The sequence below is a fragment of the Hippopotamus amphibius genome, chromosome 15 (assembly GCF_030028045.1).
Source record: "Hippopotamus amphibius kiboko isolate mHipAmp2 chromosome 15, mHipAmp2.hap2, whole genome shotgun sequence".
Classification (NCBI taxonomy): Eukaryota; Metazoa; Chordata; class Mammalia; order Artiodactyla; family Hippopotamidae; genus Hippopotamus; species Hippopotamus amphibius.
The window spans coordinates 36,413,157-36,441,065 of NC_080200.1; the positions used below are offsets into that span (position 1 = coordinate 36,413,157).

Here is a 27,909-nt window from a genome sequence, read left to right on the forward strand (position 1 = left end):
GCTGCTAGCGTGTGAATGAGAGTTTCTGGTTTGCTGTCTCATCCCCCTCCTCAGCCAGGACTAGGAAGATCACAAGTTCAAATGCTATTCTAGATTCATGTTGAATTCAGCTGAAATTACTTGAGTGGTCAAAGCTTTCCCATTATTTCATAAAATCTAAAGGAGGACTGATCAGTCCAGTCAATACCAGACAATATTAGACTTCTTTTGTTTGTTTTCCCTTGTATATCAGCTTTTGATGGTGTGATACCGGTGGGGTGAGAATAGAGTGGAGGTTTGTAAATGTTCCAGTTAGGCATGTCCTCTCAGCCTCATGGCATCTTTAATTGTATTGAGGAATCCACATATAGGAGGGCCGAAGTGGGTATTCTAAAGCATGAGGCCCCAGGTTGCCCTAGGCTGAGGACAATGCTGCCTGTATGACCCTAATATAAAATTAGCACAACCCTGGATTGCTCTGTCACCTTGAACAAGTTTAGTCATTGAGCCATGAAACTGAATAGCAGGTCCAAAAATATTCACTCACTAATTGCTGTATTATGTTTTCCACCTGTTGCCAATATGCATTCATCCGATAGGCCCACTGACTAGAAAAACCTGAAGCCAGGGCAAGAGTTCATCAGCAGAGATCATAACTGTACCTAACATGGTACCTATTTCTACTCTTTCCTCATCTCCCTTCACCACCCATCATCTTAGATCCACACATCATGTATCTTAGATAAATACCTTTGATTAGTTACTGATATCCCCACACACCAATTCTTATGATATTTTCCAGATATGCCTCTTAGAATACCTAAAGGAAAACCAGTCGTTAACTTCTTCATGCATTAAACTTGCTAAAAGCATAAGCAATTAATTTCACATTTGTGTAAGAAATTACTTAACTGTTCATTCTGGGAAAAGCATTAAAAAATTGAAACTGTAGAGTTTATTCACTCATTCTTTTTTCTTTAAAAATTAATTATTCTGTGCATATGTAGTAATTAACCTGACAATCTCATTCTTATGTCCTGTCCTTTGGGAAGTGAGATTATTTGTGAACCTCCATCTTTGAGAAATTGACTGCCATATTTTTCTCCTTTGCTGAGAGGTAAGTTCCTCTTAAGATAGAAGTGGAAGAGATAAAAGTTTTGCTTTGGGAAACTCAGAAATATGGAAGTCAGTTGAATCAAAACAAGAATAAAGAAATCAGAAGAACATTCATTGAACAAATACATATTTTTATTGTGTTCCAGGTTCTCTTCTAAATACCGGCTACAGAACAGTAAACAAAAGAGACTAAAATATCAGCACTTACACTTCAGTGGGAGAAACTGATGATAAAAACACACTCACAGCAAGTTATTTATAATTCAAAATGTGTATAGGTAATGGAGGAAAACAAAGCAGGGATAGAGGACAGAGAGTGTAGTTGGAGTACATTTTATCTTAGGGAGGTATATTAGTGTTCTACTGCTGCATAACAAATTATCACAAACTTAGGAGCTTGAAACAACGTCCATCATCCAGGCACAGCTTAGGAGGGTCCTCTGCTCAGGATCTCACAAAGCTACAGTGAAGGCATTGGCCAGGGTTGAGGTCTCATCTGAGACTCGGGGTCCTCTTTAAGCTCAGAATTCTCCCAGGTTGGCAGAATTCAGTTCCTTGCAGCTGGAGAACTCAGGGTAGGTTGCTTCTTCACAGTCAGCAGAATCAAATGACAATGGAGGTGTGAGATTAACTTTTCTTTATTACCCTCTTCCTCTCAAATATTCCCCAGACCCAAGACGTATCAGACCACCACTCTGGAAAGAAGTTCTTTACTCAAGAATCAGGATACCTCAAAAAGAATTACAATATGGAAAGAAAAACATTCTTGTAACTTTATCTACCTGTGAAAGAAGTAGCTTACTGGCCTGTATTTTAGTTTTCTTGCTTATATTTCTGTCTCCTCTCTATCCCTTCCAGTCCCTTTTTCCTGTTATCCAGTCTAGTATCTCACTTCTATCCTGTGCAAACTTCAACTTTCCCCACCCAAGAAGTTCTGACCCCTCCTTGAGCCCTTTTGTATGTTATAACGTGAGTGCTTCATGTCAGGGTGAGATGCAAATAGAGGCTTCTCAAAGGATGCTGGTGAATGAATACATTTCTATTCATTTTTCCCACAATAAATTATTGTGGCTGATTTTCTCCCTGTTTCAGTTAAGAAGTAAGCACACTTATCTAAGCCAGGAATCAGTGAACCACTGTTCTTTCAAGGGCCAGATGGTAAACATTTTTGTCTGTACAGGCTATATGGTTTCTGCACTGTGTTCCAATAAATTTTATTTACTAAAATAGGTGACAGACAAGTATAGTTTACGGATCCCTCGTCAAAGCATTATTTTTTTCTCCGTAACATAGACTGATCTCATATTCTAATGTCCTCTTTCTCCTGTAGACATAACTTTGCTCTTATCCTTTGCCCCTACATACCCACCAAAAGACAAGCAAAGAAAACATGAGATAGTATCCTTATACCAAAGAGAACTTGGTTATTTCACAGGTCTGGCTCTCGTCCCAAAGCCTCCGTTTAGAGTTATTTGTTATATGGCACTGTTCCACTTTATTCTGCCACACAGACAACAAATATTTGCCAAGTTCTTATGATGTGTCTATCATTATGGAGAACTTTGAGAAAGAAAAAGGTAATATATGTCTCCTCAATAAGCTTATAAATTCATTGGTGAGGCACACACACAAATTATAGTATGAACTGTAATTCAAGAAGTATGATAAGGTGATATTGGATTAAATGTCCATCTAGTGGCACAAAAAATAAGTGCAAAGAGTTTAGATGAAGGCTGTGTAGGCTCTCAGTGAAGACTGAGGGAGAAAGGATTTTACCCCAGATATAAAGAATTAATAGAATTTAGATAAATAGATTGTGGGGTTTTCCAATAAATTTGAGGAAACAGGAAGGTCATAACATAAGCAAAGAATGTATGTACATATTCAAACAACAGTAAGCAAACCCAGTCGAACAAAAGGGTTTGTGCGTGTAGCACAGCAGCTTTTGTCACAATTCTTTTGATTTCAAGGGACACATAACCCAACTCAAATGGGGGACTGATGAATTCTGTTAACTATAAACTCAGTGGTAGAAGTTGCTTCTTTAGGCACTATTTGGAATACAGGCTGGTATTATTATTTCAGGGCTCTCTGTCACTCTCTGTCTCTCCACTTTGCACCTCTCTGTGGTCTGACTTCAATCTGCAAATTGGCTGTCTGTGCCTGATGGCAAAAATGGTCACTGACATTACCATCTTCATATACACTTAGCTTAGAAAGTCCATGGAAAGAAAATACTTCTTTCTCACAGCACCTGAATGTCAATTCAGGGAAGAAGAATGATTTGCTTAATATAGATCATTTACCCAAGTGAACTACTGTAGCCAGAGGAATGAGGCTGTTATAATTTCTTCTGCCCTCAGCATGTGCCCACATCCTGTGATGGTTGTGGGGAAGAGGTGCATAGGAATTGGAGGGGGGTGTTCCTCAAAAGTAACAGAAATGCTATAAAGGCAAAAATAGAAAATTCCCTTATAAAAATTGATCTCAGGGACTTCCTAGGTGGAGCAGTGGTTAAGAATCCACCTGCCAATGCCCTGGTCCGGGAAGATCACACATGCTTTGGAGCAACTAAGCCCATGCGCCACAACTATTGAGCCTGTACTCTAGAGCCCATGAGTCGCAACTACTGAGCCCACGTGCCACAACTACTGAAGCCCGTGCACCTAGAGCCTGTACTCCGCAACAAGAGAAGCCACCAAAATGGAGGAGCCCGTGCACCACAATGAAGAGTAGCCCCCGCTCGCCACAACTAGAGAAAGCCCATGTGCAGCAATGAAGACCCAATGCAGCCAATAAATTAATTTAAAAAAATAAAAATAAAACATTAAAAAAATTTATCTCAACCTTTTCCATGGGTTTATTACAACAAAATATTTGAGCAGTATACTACATCTAATACTATACATCCCATCTATGAACTATGAAACTCAATCCTAATATGACAATTTATAGGAAGATGACTGAAACTCTGAAAAGTTGCTTAAGATATTCAGCTATGTGGTTCTACAAGGTGGGTCCACTCTCTCCTCCTCTCACCACAGCCCCAAATCACAATTATAGGAGAGTAAAGCTGGAAAGACATTCAAATTCAGACAATGGATCTGAAAGTACAGTAAGTCACCTATATACAAACAAGTTTCATTCCGAGAGCATGTTCATAAGTCCAACAAAGTTAGCCTAGGTACCCAACTAATACAATCGGCTGTATAGTACTCTACTGTAATAGGTTTATAATACTTTTGCATAAATAATACATAAAAAACAAACACAGAAAATTAACATTTTTGATCTTCCAGTATAGTACCTTGAAAAGTATAGTAGTACAGCACAACAGCTGGCATAGAGGGGCTGGCATCAAGTGAACAGGCAAGAAGAGTTATGGACTGCAAGAGGGAGAGGAGGTGGGAGATAGAGCTGAAGGATCATCAGCAACAGGAGACAGAGGGCAAGCTGCAATTCCACTCATGACTGACGTTAATGGCCCAGGTTCTGGTTCCTTGCTGAATTCAATTCTATCTACCCTCTTGAAAAACTGATCCAGTGATGTATGGGTAGTAGCTCTTTTTTTCTCATCATAGGTGACACGGTAGCACTGTATTGCATTCTGAACGGCTGCTGCAACCTTCATGTACCATTCTGTGTTTGGGTCCTGTGCCTCAAAAACTAACAGTTTCTCCTCAAAAAAAGAAAATCCTCTGCCATTTCCTGCATTGTGAATCTCTTTGGTTCTTCATTTACTTCTTCCTCTTGTCTTCCTTTGTCCTTTCTCTGGGCTGCTGCTTTTTTCTCATCAGCGCTGCTTTTACACTTGCTTCTGGACATCCTGGGCTTGCAATAAAGATACTGTAATGTGCTCTTATGGCACTGCACAGTAAAGTACACAAAAGCACAACCACCTGTAGAGGATGCAACACACATGACAATGTAGGCCAGACACATGAACTAACTTACGTGATTGGACACGGGAATACACATTTGCATCTTTGAAAGTTCGCAACTCGAAGCTTCCTATGTAGGGGACTTTATAGATAAGAAGATTGAAGTTTATTATATTTATACTTGATATTGGCAGTTACTTGGATGCCACTGTGGAAATTGACATTTATATTTCTTTTTTAAAATCTTGTATTTGTTTTTAATTATCTACTTGCAAAATATTCTAAGTCTTGCTTACTTGCTTATGTTCTTTTCATGGAGAAACTAAAAGTAGAATACCCAAATAACCTGAGTTTCTCTCTCCTCCCTCATCCACACACTCCCATACCTTTCACAATTTAGCTATCCTATACCAATGACCCAAAACGTTCTACGGGTGTTAGAAGACTGTGCGGTTTTATTCCCCAACTACCCCCATGCTCTTCGGTGTGGGTAAAGAGAACAACCTAACCTCACTGAGGGATACTAAAGGATGTGACTAATCATATGTGTAAGATTTGCTGTCAGGGACAACCGTAGGAGGTACTGATGAAGAATTATGAAAAACAGGATGTCAGAGAAAATCTGATAAAGAATTATGAAAAAAACAATGTCAAAGTAAACTGTAGGAGGTACTAATAAAGAATTAAGAAGCACAGGATGTCAGAGTAAACTCAATGCAGCTGCTGATGCAAATTGAATACTAACTGATTATTACTAAAAGTAGGATAATGTATAAAAGCTATAGCTTTAATTCCTTATAAACAGAGTTAAAAAATCCTCTACCGCTTTGTAACTGTTTTCTGGCTACCTGCAATCATTCTATGTATCTGCTTTGCTCAATAATAAAATCAACTAATTCCATATTTATAATGGAGGTATTCCTTCAGATACCAATTTTCTTCTTTACCAAAAGACTACAACCAATTACTTAGAAGTTACAGCGGGTTTTTGGGAGTCACTTTAATAAGATAAAGGAAGGGCATGTAAGGAGAGTGAATTGAGACAGTCTGAAGCATACAGTGGACGCAAGGCCCCCAAAGAATTCATTTAAACACTTTGTGTTACTGAGATCATTTAAAAGCTAAACCAAAATTTCTTGTTCAGAAAGATGCAGCCAAAGAGTTTCCAAAATTAACCCAGACTGTGAAAGAAACCAAATTGCTAATTGTAGGGTACTGAATACTAAAACATCTATGAGTTTTCTTTAACTTTTGTTAAAACCAAGTATTCTAGTTTGTCCTCCTGAAATAACTGGCTCCCACCACCAGCATGACTATTTAGATCAACATAGGAAAAGTGTGAAATGAATACACCAAAACATACATTTTTTCCTGATTTTTGTGTCCCATTTTATTCTTTCTCAATCACTATTCTTTCACATTCTATTTCTTTTAAAAATATATGTATGAAATTAAAATACACACAAAAAATTACACAGTACCAAATAACAAGTTAAAGTGTCCCACCCATCCCACAAACCCCGATCTCTTTTCCTGGATAAAATAATTTTTTACTAATTCTGCTTTTAATTTTGTGGTGGTTATCACCACAATTCTAAGTGGTCTGCTTAATCTGTGGCTTGGAAAACTATCTTTATGTTGATGACTCCAAATTTTTTTACTCTAATTATGACTTCTTGACTGAGCTCTGGTCTCATTAAGGCAGCTTCCAGCTTGCACGTGTAAAGAGCATTACAAACTTAACACCTCTAAAATAGAATTCTAGACTCCTCTCTATTTCCTACCCTAAACTAAATGATGTCACTTAGTCTCTCCAACTTCTGTAAATGGCACCATGATCTACTTGGGTGCTCATATTAAAAATCATCCCTAATTCTTCCTTTTTCATCTTCCTTTCTATTTAGTCAATCAAAAAAGAAAGCTCTCTGGTCAAAACATCTCTTGAATATTGCCTCTTCTATACATCTCTGCTCCTCTTACTCCAAGCCACCATTGTTTCCTAGCTGAACCACTAGAACAGACACTAATTGGTCTCCTTGCTTCAATTCTCGCCCCATTTCAATCCAATTTCTTTATAGCAGCCAGATAAGTCTTTAAAATGTTAAGTCAGATCCTACTACTCTTCTGTTTAAAACTCTCCTACTACATTTAGAATGAAACTGAAATGCTAATTGTGACCTAGAAGCCCCTGTGTGATCTGATTCTTCTCTGCTCTTCTAAACTCACCACCTACCACACTCCAATTCATCCTACACCTCAGTTGCCCTGGTCTCTGTTCCTGTCCTTGGGCACACCTACAGACAACTGCCTGGCTTCCTTCTCATCCTGGAGGTCTGTTTAAATGTCACTTCCTAAACAATCCTGGGCTAACCCATTCCAACTTCCTTTCCCCTCACTTTTTTCATGTAGATGTTGCAAAGATAAAGACTTCATTTCTTAGCCTCCTTGTAGCTAGGGGAGGCCATACTACTCAGTTATGCCAATGAGACATAAACCAGCTCATCTATTTTATTCTTCCTTCCTGGAATGCAGACAGGAAACTAGTTGTGCAGCAATCCCTACTAAGGAAGGCAGAGCAGAGAGAAAGGAGAAGCCTTGTTCCTTAATAGCATTGTTGAGATACCATATCAGCTGTGAACTAAAAATCCAGACTTCTTATTTCATGAGAAAAATAACTTTATTATTTAAGCCACTATTTATGAAGTTTCTGGTAATCACAGATAAACATAATTTCAAAATAAAACATCTATACTGGTTTCTTTCTATCATGTCACCTTCTTAAAATAATTTTATAACATTTATCTGGATCAGAATTTTTTGTTTACCAATTTTACTAGCTTATTATGTGTTTATTTCAGCCAAGAAACAATTGTGAAATGTTAAATAAAGGAATCTCAACTGTCACTTGATTCATATCAGATAATTTCTTTTTACTCCTTGCTATGAAGGATGAAAATTTAGCTTATTAACCCCCAAATACTTATGTTGTTTTATTACATTCAGTTCCTTCTGACAAACTTTTGAATTTGAATAGTATTTAAATGATAATTTTTTAGATACTATCTGTTGTCTCTCCATTATCTGAGATAAGGAAATCAGCAATTCTGCATTCTTCCCCCAATATCTCCAAATTTCATTACTTTTACATTGGCAGGATTTGTAATATTCATAATCTTTCCTATACACAAAATTAAGTCTTTCATACTTTGCCTAGAGCTTGATTCTACAAATCAGCAATCATTTGAAAATTATGATTTTTATAGCCACTATTCATTCTAAAACAGAGTTGCATAGATCAAGTAGTAAAGAAATTTTGTCCTATGTCACTATCCATGTCACTTAATTATTTTTTAACTTTTAACACATGCTTTTTGAACATGCAAAGACTATAGAAATCTATAGAAAATAGTGAAAATATGTATACTCTTTTTATAGAGTTTTAATTATTTACTAGAAATAGGGTTTCATTATATATATCGTTTCATGGCCTTTTTCTTCTTGAGGTACTATGGCCATCTTTCCATCTCTCTGTGTATATCTGTATTTTATTTTCTTTAATTGATGGTTAGCATTCTGTATGTGTTGGAAACAACATTTATTTAATCCTAGTGAAAGACCATTGAGATTGTTTCCTATCATTTGCCATAACATTAGTAAAATAAATACCCAGTATAATTGTAAAGGTACATAAGTAAGTTTTTCTGTAGGATAAAAATTCTCTAGTCAAAATGTAAGTGCATTATACATCTTAAAAGATATAGTAGAAACTCTCCAGCTAAACTTCTGAATCAATGCTCTCCAAAAAAATATAATTACATCCAAATATACAATTTAAAATTTTCTTGTAGCCACATCAAAAAATTAAAAGAAACAGATAAAATTAATTTTTCAGCATCTATTTTATTTACCCCATTATGTCCCAAATATTACCATGTAAGCATGTAACCAACATAAAAATTATTAATGAGATATTTTTGTATTTATGTTTTTATCATACTAAATTTCAAATTTTAGTATGTATTTTACACTTATGGTACATCTCAGTTCAGATGCTAAATTTTTTTATACAATTTTTAAAGGTTACACTCCATTTACAGTTATTACAAAATATTGGCTGTATTCCCTAGGCTGTACAGTACATGTTTATAGCCTATCTTACCCCCAGTAGTTTGTACCACCCACTCCTCCACCTCTCTGTTGCCCCTCCCTCCCCCTCCCTGCTGGGAACCACTAGTTTTTTTTCTATATCTGTGAATCTGCCTATTTTTGTTATATTCACTAGTTTGTTGTATTTTTTAGATTCCATGTGTAAGCGATCTCTGTCTAACTTATTTCACTTAGCATAATAGCTTCCAAGTCCATCCATCTTGCTGCAAATGGCAAAATTTCATTCTTTTTTATGGCTGAGTAGTATTCCATTGTATATATACACACCACATCTTCTTTATCCATTCGTCTGTCTGTGGACATTTAGGTTGCTTCCATGTCTTGACAATTGTAAATAATGCTGTTGTGAACATTAGGGTGCATGTATCTTTTCGAATTAGTGTTTTGAGGGTTTTTTGGATATATACCCAGGAGTGGAATTGCTAGGTCATATGGTAGCTCCATTTTTAGTTTTTTGAGAAACCTCCATACTGTTTTCCACAGTGACTGCACCAGTTTACAGTCACACCATGTATGAGGGCTCTTTTTTCTCCACATCCTTGCCAACATTTGTTATTTGTGTTCTTTTTGATGATAGCCCTTCTAACAGGTGTGAGGTGATATCTTATTGAGGTTTTGCTTTGGATTTCCCTGATGATTGGTGATGTTGAGCATCTTTTCTTGTGCCTGTTGGCCATCTGCATTTCCTCTTTGGAAAAATATCTGTTCAGTTCTTCTGTCCATATTTTAACTAGGTTGTTTGTTTTTTGATATTGAGTTGTATGAGTTGTTTATATACGTTGGATATTAATCCCTTACCAGTCATATCATTTGCAAATGACAACCCAAAACCTACAGATGCAGCAAAAGCATTTCTAAGAGGGAAGTTTATAGCAATACACGTTTACCTCAGGAAATGAAAATCTCAAACAATATAACCCTATACCTAAAGGATCTAGAGAAAGAAGAACAAACAAAACTCTAAGTTAGTAGAAGGAAAGAAATCTTAAAGATCAGAGCAGAAATAAATGAAATAAAGACTAAAAAAATAGAAAAGATCAATGAAATTAAAAGCTGGTTCTTTGAGAAAATAAATAAAATTGATAAACCTTTAGCCACACTCATTAAAAAAATGGGAGAGGGCCCAAATCAATAAAATCAAAAATGAAAAAGGAGAAATTACAACTGATACCACAGAAATACAAAGGATTATAAAAGACTACTACAAACAAGTATAAACCAATAAAATGGACAACCTAGAAGAAATAGACAAATTCTTAGAAAGATACAATCTCCCAAGACTGAACCAGGAAGAAATAGAAAATATGAAAGACTAATTACCAGGAATGAAATTGAATCAGTACTTTAAAAACTCCCAACAAACAAAAGTCTGGGACCAGATAGCTTCACAGGTGAATTCTACCAAATGTTTAGAGAAGACTTAACACCTATCCTTCTGAAACTATTCCAGAAAACTGCAGAGGAAGGAACACTTCTGAACACATTTATGAGGCCAGCATCACCCTGATATCAAAACCAGACAAAGATATTACACACAAAAAAAAATTACAGGCAATATCACTGATGAACATAGATGCAAAAATCCTCAAAAAAAACATTAGCAATTTCTACACTACATTAAAAGGATCATATATCATAATCAATTGGGGATCATGGGATGCAAGGATTTTTCAATATCCACAAATCAATCAAAGTGATATACCACATTAACAAATTGAAGAATAACCATCTCAATAAATGCAGAAAAGTCTTTTGATAAAATTCTACATCCATTTATAATAAAAACTCTTCAGAAAGTGGGAATAAAGGGAACAAACCTCAACATAATAAAGGCCATAAATGATAAACCCTCAGCTAACATCATACTGAATGGTGACAAGCTGAACACATTTCCTCTAAGATCAGGAACAAGGCAAGGATGCCCATTCTCCCCACTTTTATTCAATGTAGTTCTGGAAGTCCTAGCCACAGCAATCAGAGAAGAGAAACAAAAGGTATCCAAACTGCAAAGGAAGAAGTAAAACTGTCACTGTTGGAAGATGACATGGATATTACAGATTGAAAATCCTAAAGATGCTACCAGAAAACTACTAGAGCTCATCAATGAATTTGGTAAATTGCAGGATACAAAATTGCAGGATATGTACAGAAATCTGTTGCATTTCTATACACTGACAACAACGTATCAGAAAGAGAAATTAAGAAATTGGTCCCACTTACCACCACATCAAAAAAAATTAAATATCTAGGAATAAACCTACCTAAGGAGGCAAAAGACCTATACTCCAAAAACTACAAGACATGGATGAAAGATGTTGAAGATGACACAAAGAGATGGAAAGATATACCATACTCTTGGATTGGAAGAATCAATGTGGTCAAAATGACTATACTACCCAAGGCAATCTACAGATTCAGTGCAATCCCTATCAAAATACCAATGGCATTTTTTACAGAACTAGAACAAATCATTTTAAAATTTGTATGGAAACACAGAAGACCCTGAATAGATATTAAATTTGTGTTGAAAATACTTGATCTCTATTTAAAGTTCATATATTTATGGTTGTAAAAGTAGATTGACATATCCAACTTGCTCCAAATATACTTAAAAGTTTTTTAATGATTGAATCAGGTATTACTTTTCGAATATAACTTTATTTATATTAAATTACATAAGAAATTCAGTTCCTCTGTTACACTAACCTCATTTCAAATGCTCTATAGCCACATTTGGCTAAAAGCTTTGGTTTTGGACGTCATAGCTATAAATTAATGAGATTCACCAAAGCTTTCTATTTTCTCTATTCACCATAGTGACTGATAAGTTGAATACAGCTAAAAAGCTACCTTTCAGTAGCAGTAGCAGCATTTTCCCCACCAGTTGAGGCTTATATTTACAAAGATGAAGTTGCATTTTTACAAAACCTGTTTGATCTCTGTTTTTGTTATTGTAATTGGGCAATTCAATCAAGATTACAAAATAATAATGAAAAATAAACATGAAAATGTCCATTGTTTTGGAAAAACTTAAAAAGGAAAATCGCTTTAAAAAAACCTATTGATTTAGAGGTGGGGAAGATGACTATAAATGTTTGGGAAAATACTATTAAAATATAAAAGAATTCTGTACTTCTTTGCCTGGTAAATTTCTTTAAATTCTATTAAGATAATCATACAATTTTCCCCTTTTTAACTGTTAACCTAGTTAATTGCATAGAGAGTTTTACTAATATGTTACTTATATTCCTTTATGTTATTTGTTAATAGAGTTTACTTTGCTAATATCTTACCAGTATTTTCACACTTATTTGTATTTTTATTTTTCTGTGTCACCCATGCTTTGTTTTTAACATCTGATGCCTGTCCTGACCCCATTTGCAGACTTTTAAGAATTGCATGGTCTGAAGTCCTATGCCAGGTGGAAGTATGGTGACAAATGCGTTCTAGGGTGATTGCTTCTACTTCCCTTAGGCATAATGGCACTGCTATTTTCAGTCTCTAGTGGACATAAATAAATTAGAATAAATTAGAATAAACTCTCTCTCTTATTTTCTTTTTTTGTGAATGGAACAATCCTAAATTGTTTTCTTCATGTCTCCCAGTATGAACTAGAGATAAAAGACACATTTCCTGGGACTTCCCTGGTGGCACAGTGGTTAAGAATCCACCTGCCAATGCAGGGGACACAGGTTCAATCCTTGAGCCAGGAAGTTCCCACATGGCACCAAGCAACTAAGCCCGTGCACCACAACTACTGAGCCTGCACTCTAGAACCTGTGAGCCACAACTACTGAGACCCATGCACTGCAACTACTGAAGGCTGCATGCCTAGAGCATGTGCTCCACAACAACAGAAGCCACCGTGCTGAGAAGCCTGCACACCAAAACGAAGAGTAGCCCTCGCTCGCCGCAACTAGAGAAAAGACCTTGCACAGCAATGCAGCCAAAATTAAAAAAAAAAAAAAAAAAAGACACATTTCCTCTTGGTCTTTCTATTGCTTGGAGTGTAGAGCAAAAGAAAAGTACCATTTGAAACACTGTGTAAATATTGCTGCTTAATAAATTTCCTGCTTTGATTTTTTATGTCTTGTTAGCAGTTAGAATACTTTTGGCTGCAAGTGACAAATTATCTAACATTCCTGAAATATAAAGACTTATTTCAGTGAAGAAGGTTGAATAAAAAAGAAAAAGTTTGCACCATTGGTAGATAGAATTTAAAAATGAGTGTTATTATTCAGTAACTAAAGCCAACTGTACAGTTCTTCCATTGTTATCCTTTTGAAATATAACAGCTATTACAACAAAATATTAAAATAATAGGACTGTAAGGCCAGACATTATAAAACTCCTAGAGGGAAACATAGGCAGAACACTCCATAACATACATCAAAGCAAGATCCTTTTTGACATACCTCTTAGAATAATGGAAATAAAATCAAGAATAAACACAGGGGACCTAATGAAACTTAAAAGCTTTTGCACAGCGAAAGAAACCATAAACAAGACTAGAAGACAACCCTCAGAATGGGAGAAAATATTGGCCAACAAAGCAACTGACAAGGGATTAATCTCCAAAATATACAAGCAGCTTAATATCAAAAAAGCAAATAACCCAATCCACAAATGGGTGGAAGAAGATATGCAGATGGCTAACAAACACATGAAAACAGGCTCAACATCATTAATCATCAGAGAAATGCAAGTCAAAGCCACAATGAGGTATCACCTCATACCAGTCAGAATGGCCATCATCAAAAAATCTAGAAACAATAAATGCTGGAGAGGGTGTGGAGAAAAGAGAACCCTCCTGCACGGTTGGTGGGGATGTAAGTTGGTACAGCCACTATGGAAAACAATTTGGAGGTTCCTTAAAAAATTTAAAATGGAACTACCATATGACCCAGCAACCCCATTACTGGGCATATACCCAGAGAAAACCATAATCCAAAAAGACACATGTACCACAGTGTTCACTGCAGCACTGTTTACAATAGCCAGGACGTGGAAGCAACCTAAATGCCCATCAACAGATGAATGGATAAAGAAGATGTGGCACATATATACAATGGAATATTACTCAGCCATAAAAAAGAATGAAATTGAATTATTTATAATGAGGTGGATAGATCTAGAGACTGTCATACAGAGCGAAGTAAGCCAGAAAGAGGAAAACAAATACCCTCTGCTAACTCATATATATGGAATCTAAAAAAAAAAAAAAAAAAAGGTACTGATAAACCCAGTGACAGGGCAAGAATAAGATGCAGATGTAGAGAACGGACTTGAGGACACAGGGGTGGGGGGAGTAGGGGGGCAAAGGGGAAGCTGGGACAAAGTGAGAGAGTAGCATTGACATATATACAACACCAAATGTAAAATAGATAGCTCTTGGGAAGTTCCTGCATAACATAAGGAGATAAACTCAATGATGGGTGACGACTTAGAGGGCCAGGATAGGGAGGATGGGAGGGAGTTGCGGGAAGGTAGGGATATGTGTATAAATACAGCTGATTCAGTTTGGTGTACCTCAAAAATTGGCACAGCAGTGTAAAGCAACTGTATTCCAATAAAGAGCTTTAAAAATAAATAAATAAAATAAAATATTAAGGAAAATATTACATATTGAAGTCATACAGAATCTTCAAATAAAATATTTTAACAATTAAAAAATAAAATAAAATAAATAAAATTAAATAAAATAGGACTTTACAACCAGACCATTAAATTTTTGCATCATAAAATGTTTAAAAGTTTCAAAAAAAGTTGCATGTTCAATTTTTATTTCTTAAAACATTTCATGTTAATAACATTTTAATGTATTAGTGAAAATGTTTCTGTATCACTAATAAACAAAAGAAAATAAAAATATTTTTATCTAAAAATATTTTTTAAAAAGTCCCTATGTAGGTGATAACAATGTTGGTCTGTGGTTTGATTATGCCAAGCAGGATCCAGATTTTTTAGTTTTCTACTCTGCTACCCTTTGATGCTTCAACTATGTCTCTTCTCATGGGTACAAGATGGCTATTGATGTTCTAAGCATCATGCAAACCTATAACAGCATACCAGCGAGAAAGGATAAAGATGAGGGGGGAAATAGAGGTTTCCTCCTAGATCTCTCTCTCTCCTTTCAGCAGAGAGGATTAACTTTTTCAGTACCCCCAACATATTTCTATTTGTATCCCATTACTCAGAACTGGGTTATATGCCACCTTTAGCTGCAAGAAAGGTGAAGAAAGTATCTTTTTTAGCATCTATAGTTGGAGGTGGGCAATGGAAAGGGGATTGGGAATGGCTAATAGATTGGAAACTAACACTTCCCTGGCTCACTGTTCTATATTTATTGTAATTGATTAATGTATTTGCTTTTTTCCATCTTTCCTTTGTGCTCCCAAAGATGACATCAGTTCTTCCTTAAGGGACTTAATATTTCTATCCAAACACAATTTTAATGTTTTTCCTGATTCACTGAGTGCATCCTAGCCATTAACTTTTAACTTGCTTGGCTTTGTTTCATGCCATCACTTTGAGAACAAGTTAGTCTCTGTTTCTAATATAAATACTAGGTGGTCACCACATTCCAAATGGTTTATCACATTTGAGATGTTTTCAGTCACTTGCTTCAAAAGAGAATCTCATGAGATCAGACTCTCCATTCACCTATTATTTCCAAAAACACACTTTAGTCCTATGTTTCCATGGCATACTTTTCCCTCTGGCAATATCAGTTTAGTCATAGTCCTTCTGACCATTAGCCTGCCAGAGTAGAGAGAGTCAAGAACTGAATCTTCTTCCCAGCCTCTGACTGTAGTAGAATTGACATTTGGAGAGCATCATTTTAGCACATTTATGCTGAAATAAGAGATTCAGATAAATATGGGTGTATCTAATAAACTGGGAGCATGATCAGCTGAAGGAATGGGTTAATTTGAGTATGAAGAAGGCAAAGGCTACTTCATTGTAAAATCACTCTCAATATGAACAACTGTAACATCATCTGTATGTCTCAAGGACCAACTCTTCTCTGAATTAACTTCCATGTAGAATACAATTTTTTTTAAAACTGTAATAAAACATGCCAGTTTGAAGTCTACACACACAAAATTAATCTCAACAGTATTCTCAACAATTGTTTAGAACTCAGACTGACAAAAGATTTTTTTCAGAGGAATATTTATTGATGACTGCATCACATTGTTTAGTGTTGCTGTGTATATTGACGATAATAAAAGGAAAACCACTTTTAGGACTTCCTAGGTGGCACAGTGGTTAAGAATCCACCTGCCAATGCAGGGGACACAGGTTCGAGCCCTGCTCTGGGAAGATTCCACGTGCCACGGAGCAAGTAAGCCCGTGTGCCACAACTATTGAGCCCGTGTGCTGCAACTATTGAAGCCCATGCACCTAGAGCCCATGCTCCACAACAAGAGAAGCCACTACAATGAGGAGCCCACACACCAAAATGAAGAGTAGCCCCCGCTCGCAGCAACTAGAGAAAGCCCGTGTGCAGCAATGAAGACCCAACACAGCCAATAAATAAATAAAATTAATTAATTAATTTAAAAAAAAAACATTTTTAGTTGGCTTTATTCCCATTTCTAAATCCTCTACAAATAATACTCCTCGACCTCTTATTGTCTGTACCTGGAGCACATCATGCCTACTGCCCCATCCTTGGTATGCCACTGGGGAAAACTAGGACTTTTTGAAATTTGTATGTTCCCATTGTGCCAAGAATTATCTCAATGCTTTTTACATAACGTATCAGAGGAGATATTTTATTCCTGATTTTTTTTTTGGGGGGGGGTACAGCAAGTTCAATCATCTGTTTTTATACACATATCCCCGTATTCCCTCCCTCCCTCGAGTCCCCCCCCACCCTCCCCATCCCAGTCCTCTAAGGCATCTTCCATTCTCAAGTTGAACTCCCTTTGTTATACAACAACTTCCCACTGGCTATCTATTTTACAGTTGGTAGTATATATATGTCTGTGCTACTCTCTTGCTTTGTCTCAGCTTCCCCTTCACCCCCTACCCCCCCAAACCTCAAGTTCTCCAGTCCATTCTCTGCATCTGCGTCCTTGTTCTTGTCACTGAGTTCATCAGTACCATTTTTAGATTCCATATATGTGAGTTAGCATACAATATTTGTCTTTCTCTTTCTGGCTTACTTCACTCTGTATGACAGTCTCTAGGTCTATCCACCTCACAACATATAGCTCCATCTCATCCCTTTATATAGCTGAGTAATATTCCATTGTATATATATGCCACAACTTCTTTATCCATTCATTTGTTGATGGGCATTTAGGTTGCTTCCATGTCCCGGCTATTGTAAATAGTGCTGCAATAAACATTACGGTACATGTTTCTTTGGGGATTATGGTTTTCTTTGGGTATATGCTCAGTAGCGGGATTGCTGGGTCATATGGTAGTTCCATTTTAAATTTTTTAAGGAACCTCCAAATTGTTTTCCATAGTGGCTGTACCAACTTACATTCCCACCAACAGTGCAGGAGACTTCCCTTTTCTCCACACCCTCTCCAACATTTGTTGTTTCCAGATTTTGTGATGATGGCCATTCTGATTGGTGTGAGGTGATACCTCACTGTGGCTTTGACTTGCATTTCTCTGATGATAAGTGATGTTGAGCATCTTTTCACGTGTTTGTTGGCCATCTGTATGTCTTCTTTGGAGAAATGTCTATTTAGGTCTTCCACCCATTTGTGGATTGGGTTATTTGCTTTTTTGGTATTAAGCTTCATGAGCTGCTTGTATATTTTGGAGGTTAATCCTTTGTCTGTTGTTTCATAGGCAACTATTTTTTCCCATTCTGAGGGTTGCCTTCTAGTCTTGTTTATGGTTTCTTTTGCTGTGCAAAAGCTTTTAAGTTTCATGAGGTCCCATTTGTTTATTCTTGATTTTATTTACATGATTCTAGGAGGTGAGTCAAAAAGGATCTTGCTTTGATGTATGTCATAGAGTGTTCTGCCTATGTTTTCCTCTAGATATTCCTGATTTATTGATGAAAGAACTAAGGCTGAGAAAAGTTAAAGTTAGTGAGGTGATCAGGAAAATCCAGAATTAAACTCAGACCCTTCAGTTTCCAAAACCATGCTCTCTGATGAATACCAACTAGCTTGCAGGGAGTCATGAGATGGGTTCTAGTCCCAAACTTCATTTTCCTCATCTGAAAAAGGACAGGCTTAGATGAACTGATAACTAAGATCCAGTTTAGCTAAAACATGGAACTTTCTTTTTGGGGTGCTCTTTATGTGCTAGGCATTGAGCTAAAGCATTTTACATATGTTATTTGTTTAACAACAACAAAGGAAAAAACCCCTAATGAAGTAGGGGAGAAAACAGATGCAGAGAGGTTAAATAACATGCTGAAGGAACTCTAGAGCTGGCAAATTGTGGAGCTGGGATTTTAATTCAGACCTATTTGAACCTAAAATGCCTACATGCTTTAAAGAAAGTGTTCTCAGTTAGAGATGTACGTCAGAATACACAGAATGAAAGGGTGGACTTTTTTTAAAGCATATTCAACAATATAAAATTATTTTATATTCACATTTCACAAATATACTTGTTTTTATAGGGCAAATTACTGAAAATGATTCTCAAATATTATATCCACAGATAAGGAGAATGTCAGTGTATGCGGGGTCAGAAACTACAGGAAGTAATAAGTTTAGTTTTCACTAGAATGTTAAAAATCACAATGAATAAATCAGAAGTCCTAGACCCTAGCATGGAGAAGTGAGGGTACAGAAGCAGGGTGAGGGTGACGTGGGGAAGTCTCCTCAAGTCTCCTTAACAAAGAAAACACACTTGCCTCAGCCAAGTCAAATATCTGTCTTTCTAAAGACATTGACAGTCTTGCCAATTGCCAATATTTTTGTCTTTCTTGAAATTCCATCTGGTTATCCTATAATGTGAATAGGCTACAGTGGTAAAATAAAAATAGCTATATAGTCTTTCTTCGTGGAGAATATGGTCTTAAGAGGGAAGCTTTTAGACAAATCTCAGATTCTTGCCTTATTTCTGCAGCTGAGTGGGAAGTCATTAGCTAGCATTGAATTCATGGAGAATTTCCTTGCTGATGTGCAGTACTGGCCAGAAGCCACGTCAGCTTTCTTCACCTCTGGGGAAAGGCTGGCAAAGAGTGAGGTGCCAAAGCCAAACTTTACCTACTTCACGTTTTGCCAGGGTACAGCCCTGTTTGCTCCCAACTCAACACAAGCTCATAAAACCTATTTCTGTCCTGTGGCACTTGAGCATATGCAGCTTATTGGGAATCTGTCTGGACTAGTTGGACAAATAAAGGTGGGAATGGAGAGGAAAGGACAGATTCAAGGATCATTATGAAGGAAAAATTGCGAGTGTATGGGGACTGACTGGGTGGATGCCAAGGAGGAAAAAGGACTTAAAGCGAGATCTAGATTTTTTAGCCTGAGTGGTTTGGGAATGCTTATTATTGCCTGAAAGAAATATCAGCCAACAAGACAATTTGAGGAGAAATACTTTAGGAAAACTGATAAGGACACCTACTTGGAAATGGGAAAAGATATGTTCAACCTCACCAAATTAGGGTAAAAAGCAGCATTCACCCTCCTTTTAATATTGGAGTCAAATAACTGCAGAGTCTTCTTTCCCCTCACAATCTTGAATCCATAATAAACCATTCAGTCTCAGGTACAACTCTATAGATACTTACAGAGAAAAGTAAAAAATTTAGTCAGTTCCCAATAGGGCTTCTGTTCTTTGCTTCTCCTACCTAACATCACTGAACCCTGTTTATTATAAGCATCACTGTGAGTCTTTAATGTGTATTAGTGTATATAATCTTCACAACAAACCTATGAGAAGGAGCTGTCATCATACCCATTTTGCTTATGAAGGCAGCAAAGTCCCTAGTCAGAAATTACACCCAACTCACCCAGATTTAGAGACGTTTTCCTTCTTGGTCCCTGGCACCCTGATGCCTCTGTCCTTATGGACAGCTCTGTCAGCTGGTGATGCTGCTGGGAACAAGCAGTGAAGCAACCCACTGCAAATTTTGATCCCTGCTGGAAGTCCAGTGATGACATAAGACGTGCCTGACCCCCAACACAACATTGTAGAAGCCCAACTCAGTCCTGGTTTGCTTTCCAAACTCATAATGACTGGGGCATTCATTGCCACCAAAATCTAGGGGCCAAGAGCCTAGATGAGTCCCAACTCACTGAACAGAGTGCCTAATAAAAGATTCCCCTCTCCACTCTAAGTGGAGAAACATAAGTTTCTCAGAGTATGTCTCTGCATCAAGCCTGGGCATCCAATGTTACAGCTCTTTAGTAACATACATCTTTCAGACACACAGACACATGCGCGCGCGCGCGCACACACACACACACACACACACACACACACATGCATACACTCTCAGTCATGTTACTCAAGAGGCATCTGTAGAGCCAGGGTTTCCAGCTTTCTCCCAGGACAAACTAGTCCCTGGAGTTGTGCCCAGACCACCTTTTAAAGACACAGCCATGAATTCCTTTTGGAGATCCTGGTATCTAATTCTTGACAGTTTCTCTTAGTTAGAGTTCCTGAACCCACCAGAGGCTCTAATCATGTTGAACTTCAAGGAAAAAGCAATCCACTGTCTCTTTACCTGTCCTCCTGAGGCCTATTTGACTCCTATGTAAATTTACTAACTTTCCTGAATTTCTCCCCAGCTTAGTATATTTGAGCTTAGTATATTAAGTCATTTAAGAAAAATGTTAATCTTTTTGTGCTTACTGAACAAAAGTGCTCAATTGTTTCACATCCACTTATGTAAAAGAATTTAAGTGATTCTTCCCAAAACAATGTATACCCATAGGTAAAGGAAGCCATTGGCAAATTTTATATGGTCATATCTTTAATTAACAAATCTTAAAATTTTCCCTTATTTCACACATCCTACCTAGGAATGGAACTTAAGTTAGAGGTGAGAATATGCCAGCAAGTTTATTAGGACATCCTTCCTTAGAGTTAACCCAAATCCATGAATAATATAGTTTCTTATTATAATGAATATCAGCTATAATCATCTAATAATAATTTGACAAATAATTACTTAATAGCTACAAGATCCAGCCACATGAGCCAGATCAGGTGTTAAGTGCTTGAATACAACATAGTCTGCATGTTCTTAGAACTGCACAACACCTGCTCTAAAGCACTGCCCTTCTCATTTATGGTAGAGAGCAGGTTATGCACTGGAAATCTAGCAACAATGATACCTATATGCTTTCAAAACTTGCTCAATCCTCATCCAACCCATAATCTATATTCTACAATAGATTATTCTGTATAGATTATTCTATATATAATAATCTCCCTTTCAGTGGCTCAGGATCTTTGTATCTCCCTAGAAAAAAGGGCAGAGTTCTACACAACTGATAGTGATATGGGAAGGAAAGCCCCTGCCTGACCTAGGACATTATAGGTAGAACTAGTTCAAGATCTCCCATCAATCTGAGACAGTGTTGGAACAGAGGTCAGCTTAGTTCTTTAGTTACTACTACGTGGTTAGAAATCTAAAGTGCTAAGAGCAAAAATGCTGAGTATCACACATTAGAAATTTGAGCAGAAATTCTGTGGCAATTTTTTTAGAGAAAATTTAAGAATACTAATGTTTAATAATGAAATCCATGCTAGGAATTCAAGGCTCTTTTGGACAGTAGGACAAAAAGAGACCCCACCCCACCCCCACCCCCAACAAAGCAATATCACCAGGACCAGCTTATGGTTCCTATGAGACTCTTACTTAGATACATCTATAGACACAAAGCACAGAGTCCCAGGGCATAGAGGATTAGGCATCACAGTCAGGATCAGGAAGGGGAAGGAAGAAATAAGAACAAATTACTGGAACCCAGAGGTCTGGAAAGGGACCCTGACCACGCTGCATTATCAAAACAAATCCCCTGAAAAGATTTTCAATCCATCTACCCAAATTTACTCTTAGTAGCTCTAGTTACAGACTTGCCTATTCTGGGATGAGGGAAAACAAAAAGAAATCAAGCTGGTATGTCTAGTCCCAAAAACTCTAAAAAAGGGTCAGTCATGCATCCTTGATTAGGCCTATGTCAATACTCAGCCCTTCATTAAAAGAGGTCAGCTGAATGTAAGATAATGGAACGCCCATGACCTATTGACTTTGTTGCATCATCAACTGAAATTATCCCTGAGCCAACATGTGACCAATTTCTTCCTTATTATTCACCCATTACCCAGTAGACTCCAGCTTCTTGGAATTCTAAATCTCTTAGCAGTAATTTGACAGTAACACCACAATGTCTCATTGTTTTCTACTTAAGAGTCATCTGCATGTGATTCAAGTCCATTATTTATTCTTTTCTTTCCTTTCAGGCTGTTCTTCCCCTTCTCAATGGCTATTCCCAATTGAGTTTCTCATGGTACTAAATACAGGCAAATGACTAGAAATAAGAAACTGGCTTGAGTGGACCTTGTTTCATGTGTGAATACTAACCAGAGAGAAGCCCTTATCACCACCTAATTCTAGAAATATTTGAGATTAGTCTACTCTGTTTTTTAATTTTTAAAAATTTTTTCAATTTTAATGCAGTTTTTAAAGGTTACACTCCATTTACAGTTATTAAAAAATATTGGTTATATTCCCCATGTCGTACAATACGTTTTTTGAGCCTGTCTTACACCCAATAATTGTGTCTCCCACTCCTCCACCCCTATATTGTCCCTCCCCCTGCTCATCACTGGTAACTGCTAGCCTGTTCTCTATATCTGTGCCTGCTTCTTTTTTGCTTTATTCACTAGTTTGTTGTATTTTTTTAGATTTCACATTTAATTGATAACACACTATTTGTCTTTATCAGTCTGACTTATTTCACTTCGTATAATGCCCTCCAAATACAATCCATCTTGCTGCAAATGGAAAAATTTCATTCTTTTTATGGCTGAATAGTATTCCATTGTGTATATATATACTACATCTTATTTATCCATTCATCTGTTGATGGACACTTAGGTTGTTTCCAAATCTTGGCAACTATAAACAATGCTGCTATGAACATTGGAGTGCATGTATCTTTTTGAATTAGTGTTTTGGGGGGTTTTGGGATATATACCCAGGAGTGGAATTGCTGGGTCATAAGGTAGCTCTATTTTTAGTTTTTTGAGAAACCTCCATACTGTTTTCCACAGTGGCTGCACCAGTTTACATTCCCATCAAGAGTGTATGAGGACTCTTGGACTTCCTGGGTGGTACAGTGGTTAAGAATCTGCCTGCCAGTGCAGCAGACATAGGTTTGAGCCCTGCTCTGGGAAGATTCCACATGCCACGGACCAACTAAGCCCATGCGCCACAACTATTGAGCTTGTGCTCTAGAGCCTGTGAGCCACAACTATTGAGCCCGTGTGCCACAACTATTGAAGCCCACGCTCCTGGAGCCCATGCTCCGCAGCAAGAGAAGCCATTACAATGGGGAGCCCATGCACCACAATGAAGAGTAGCCCCCGCTCTCAGCAACTAGAGAAAGACTGTGTGAAGCAATGAAGATCCAATGCAGCCAATAAATAAATAAAATAAACAAAAAAAAAGAGTGTACGAGGACTCTCTTTTCTCCACATCCTTGCCAACATTTGATATTTGTGTTCTTTTTGATGATAGCCATTCTCACAGGTGTGCAATGATATCTCATTGTGGTTTTGACTTGCATTTCCCTGATGATTAGCAATGTTGAACATCTTCTATTGTGCCTGTTGGCCATCTGCATTTCCCCTTTGGAAAAAATGTCTATTCGGTTCTTCTGCCCATTTTTTAATTGGGTTGTTTGTTTGTTTAATGTTGAGTTTTATGAGCTGTTCATACACGTTGGATATTAATCACTTATCGGTCATATCATTTGCAAATGTTTTTCTCCCATTCAGTATGTTGTCTTTTCATTTTGTCAATGGTTTTCTTTTCTGTGCAAATTTTTTTCAGTTTAATTAGGTCCCATTTTTTATTTTTGCTTTTATTTCCTTTACTTTAAAAAATGGACCCCGAAAAATACTCCTGCAATTTATGTCAAAGAGTGTTTTATGTTTTCCTCTAGGAGTTTTATGGTATATATCTAGTCTTACATTTAGGTCTTCAATCCATTTTTAGTTTACTTTTGTATATGATATTAGAGAGTGTTCTAATTTCAACATATCCAAAACAATTGACAAAATGTCAATAAGAACATACATATCTACAATTACCTTAAATGTAAACAGATTGAATACTCCAACCAAAAAATGTAGAGTGGCTAAATGGATATAGAAATAAGACCCATATATACGCTGCCTGTCAGAGATAGGACATATATACAGACTGAAAGTGAGGGGATGGAAAAAGATATTCCATGCAAATGAAAATCAAAAGAAAGCTGGAGTAGAAATAATTACATAAGACAAAGTAGACTTTAAAATAAAGACTATTATAAAAGACAAAAAAAGGACACTACATAATGATCAAGGGATCAATCCAAGAAGATACAACAATTGTAAATATGTATACACCCAACTAAATATATAAGGCAGCTATTAACAGCCATAAAAGGAGAAACCAATAGTAACAAAATAATAGTAGGGGATTTTAATACCCCCACTCACATCAATGGACAGATCATCCCCAAACAAAATCAATAAGGGAACTTATTGGCCTTAAGTAACATATTAGATTAAATGGGCTTAATTGATATATAGAGAGAGCATTCTAGCCAAAAGAAGCAGAATACACCTTCTTTTTAAGCGCACATGGAACATTCTCCAGGATAGTTCACATGCTAGGTTACACAACAAGCCTCAGTAAATTCAAGAAAACTGGAATCATATCAAGCATCTCTTCCAATCACAACACTATGAGACTAGAAATCAACTACAAGAAAAAAAAACACAAACATGTGGAGGCTAAACAATATGTTACTTAACAAACAAAGGATCACTGAAGAAATTAAAGAGGAAATAAAAAAATACACACAGACAAATGAAAACAAAAACACAACAATCCAAAACCTACAAGACGCAGCAAAAGCAGTTCTAATAGAGAAGTTTATAACAATACACACTTACCTCAGGAAATAAGAAAAAAATTTAATAAACAACCTAAACTTGCACCTAAAGAAAAAGGAGAAAGAAGAATAACAACAAAAAACCCAAAGTAAGTAGAAGGAAGGAAATCATAAAGATCAGAGCAGAGATAAATGAAACAGAGATTAAAAAAAGAAAAAGAAAAAGATCAATGAAACTAAAGCCAATTCTTTGAAAAGATAAAACTGATAAACCTTTAGCCAGACTCATTAAGAAAAGAAGAAAGAGGGCCTAAATCAGTAAAGTCAGAAATGAAAAAGCAATTACAACCAACACCACAGAAATACAAAAGATCATAAGAGACTACTATGAACACACATATGCCAATAAAATGGACAACATAGAAGAAATAATCTATATGTTGATTCCACTCAACCAGTGGAATAGATTTGCTATTTAAGTATGAAAAGACACAATATTACATAATTTCACAATGTTTAAGTATATTATAAGTAAGACTATTAATGCCTACTGAGTTAGACTACCTAAGAGTCATGTTCATTAGCTCTAGGTGAAAATGAATGTTGCATTAAAGCTATTTGTGTTGCCCACCTGTAAAAGCTAAATAGATAAAGAAAATGATTGGGGACTCAATCTAGGTGTATATACAATATATAAATTTCCCCCCAGATATAACACTTATCCATGAATTATATTCAGTTAGTAAATAATTATTGAATGTTTCATTTGAGGAATAGAAATAACAATATAGATTTCTGCTCCTGAGGAGTTTGTAAATTTGTAATCTTAGGGAGTGGATAATAGTTTTAAAATAATTTTAACATAAGTCAGTTGCAGCTCTTTACAACTCACATGATGCTTAAAATCTAAAGTCAGTTCCTGGATTGTGAAAAAAAAAAGTATAGTCAAAATAAATCTTGAAAATCTCTTAAATTGTCCAAAATGTACAGTATACATAGTGTTTCTAAATGACAATGTACACACTAATATATGAAATACAATAAAGAGCAAACAAGCAAAAGATCCTTTTACAGTGATCTGTGGAATTTTTACTGTGAAACTGTTGCTAATTAATTAAACTATGCCCATTAATTTGTGTAAATTAAATGATGCAACAGTAAGAAATTAGTGTCATAAAATAGGTACAAGCTATAAAAATTCAGAGGAAGAAGGACTTACCCCTCAAACCATCTCTCTAGCAAACATTTTCCTAATAGAATACCTGCCTTTTTTTTTTTTTTTTAATGACTAAATGTATTAGTCAGGGTTCTCCAGAGAAACAAAACCAATAGGAAATGTGTGTGTGTGTGTGTGTGTGTGTGTGTGTGTGTGTGTGTGTGTATGTGTGTGTATCAAGAGAAAGAAAGATTTCTGTTAAGGAAATTGGCTCACATGACTGTGTATGTTGGCAACTCCAAAATCTGCAGGGTAGGCTAGCAGGCTGGAGACCCAAGGGAGAGTTAGATTTCAAGTCTGAAGGCAGCCTGATAGAATTTCTCTTCTTGGGAAGGGGAGGGTGGGGCTCAGTGTTTTTTTCTTTTCAGGCCTGCAATTGATTGGATGAGGCCTAATCACAATATGGAGAAAAATCTGCTTCACTAAATGTCTACTGATTTAAATGCTAATCTCATCTAAAAAATATCTTCACAGAAACAGCTAGAATAATGCGTGACCAAATATCAGAGCACCAAGGCCTAGCTAAATTGACACATACAATTAACCACCAAACTTCACAGATTTTTTTTTTACGAAATATAGTCAAACTATAGCCCACAGGTGAAATTCTATCTGCCATCTGTTTTTGTATAACTCACAAGTTAAAAATTTAATGATTTTTATATTTTTAAATGAATAGGGGGAAAGTCATAAGAAGAACACATAAAAATTACATGAAATTCAAATTTCGGAGTCCACAAAGTTTCATTGAAACACAGCCAGGTTCGTTGATTTATGTGTTATCTATGGCTGCTTTCATGCCACAGTGGCAGAACTAAGCAATTGCAGTGGTGACCATATGGCCACAGAGCCTAAAATATTATTGTCTTACCCTTTAGGGAAAAAGTTTACCAACCTCTATTCTAGAAAACATTTGTACTTTCTGTTGTAATAATGTAACACAAACTGGGTGGCTCAAGCAACAGAAACTTCCTGTCTTACAGTTATGGAGGCTAGAAGTCCAAAACTAAGATGATGGGCAGCGTTTTTCCTTCCAAGGACTGTGAAGGAGGGGCTCTCTTTGGCTTGTAGATGGCCATCTTTCCCCTGTGTCTCATCACATCATTTTGCCTTTATGCATATCTCTTTATACAGGTCCAAATTCCTCCTCTTTATAGGGACACCAGTCTTACTGGATTAGGACTCACCCTAATGACCTCACTTTAACTTGATTACGTCTGAAAGACCCTGTCTCCAAATAAGGTCACATTCTGAGGTATGAAGGGTTTAGATTTCAACATATGAATTGGAAGGGAAAGAATTCAACCTATAACAAGCAACATACAAACAAAACAAAACAAAAGAAAACAAACAAAAGAAAAACCTTTATCAACATAAACCTTTAGGAGTATAAGCAAAGCTCCATTATGCAAATGTTTAACCTTAAAGCCTTGATCAACCTTTCATGAAGATTTACCAAAGCATTGCTTTGTGTTTCTTCAGCAAAACCGATATAAAT

The 27,909-nt window shown here is 36.6% G+C and overlaps 1 protein-coding gene across 1 annotated transcript in view; it reads right to left on the reverse strand.

Annotated features, from left to right (window-relative positions):
- Positions 1-1,666: 1,666 nt before the first annotated feature.
- Positions 1,667-27,909, reverse strand: part of FBXO4 (F-box protein 4) — a 96,093-nt gene continuing 69,850 nt past the window's right edge. The window contains exon 9 of the transcript XR_009049178.1: positions 1,667-1,681. The gene's annotated coding sequence lies outside the window, so the exon portion shown is untranslated. The remainder of the gene's footprint in view (positions 1,682-27,909) is intronic.